This window comes from Octopus bimaculoides, chromosome 7, assembly GCF_001194135.2.
Source record: "Octopus bimaculoides isolate UCB-OBI-ISO-001 chromosome 7, ASM119413v2, whole genome shotgun sequence".
NCBI lineage: Eukaryota > Metazoa > Mollusca > Cephalopoda > Octopoda > Octopodidae > Octopus > Octopus bimaculoides.
The window spans coordinates 46,417,328-46,418,230 of NC_068987.1; positions in this window are offsets into that span (position 1 = coordinate 46,417,328).

A 903-nucleotide genomic window follows, 5' to 3' on the forward strand; every position below is an offset into this window, starting at 1 on the left:
ATATATATATATATATATATATATAATATATATAAATACATATACACATACACACACACACAAATTAACATATATGGAATCCCATGAAGCAGCATTGAATAAAATCTATTCGTGATGGGACGTGGGAAGACCTCCTTTTGCACCGAAAAGAGTCCCTGGAGAAATTTCTGTTACTAGATGACATGTGTAAAAACAAATACACTGGGCTGTGAATGACGTCACCGGAACGTAAGACGCATGCGTTAATGCGTCTTTGCCTCGTCACTTTCCCAAAATCTGCCATTCACAGCACGAAAAGAACAAATCCATTCTTATATTAGAACACCATACTATACGTTTGATACTATGTGTAAAACTAAAGTTAAATAAATATTTCTTGGGGTTGTAGTTGATGGCACAAAGGGAAACAGGGACGAAGGATTCCTTCTATCCAATGATGCCATTCATAGTCCAAAGTGGTTTGGCCACGTGTCGTCCAGAAGGAGTATTTTCTGCAAGGATAATTTCTACAGCAGAAGGCCCGAGCTTGTTAAATATGACTTCCCAGAAAATTATTTTATTCAACGCTGCTTTGTGCAGCTTATTTAATTCCAGCTTGCTCAAGCTTTACACAGCTCAGCAAACGTACCGTATGACCGCAGGCTGTTCTAATATAAGACAGAATTCGTTCTTTTCGGACTATGAAGGGCAGAGTTTGTGTTCGTAGCTGACGGTGCGGAAATGCATACGCTCTATAATTCAGTGACTTCATTCATAGCCCAATCAATGTCTTTTCGCATCATGCCGAGGTGAATTTTCCAGGGGACAATTTCCGCAGCGGAATGTCTTCTCATGTTCGAGTGCGCACGTGAGTGGAATATGACTTTACAACAATATATACATATATATATATATATATATATA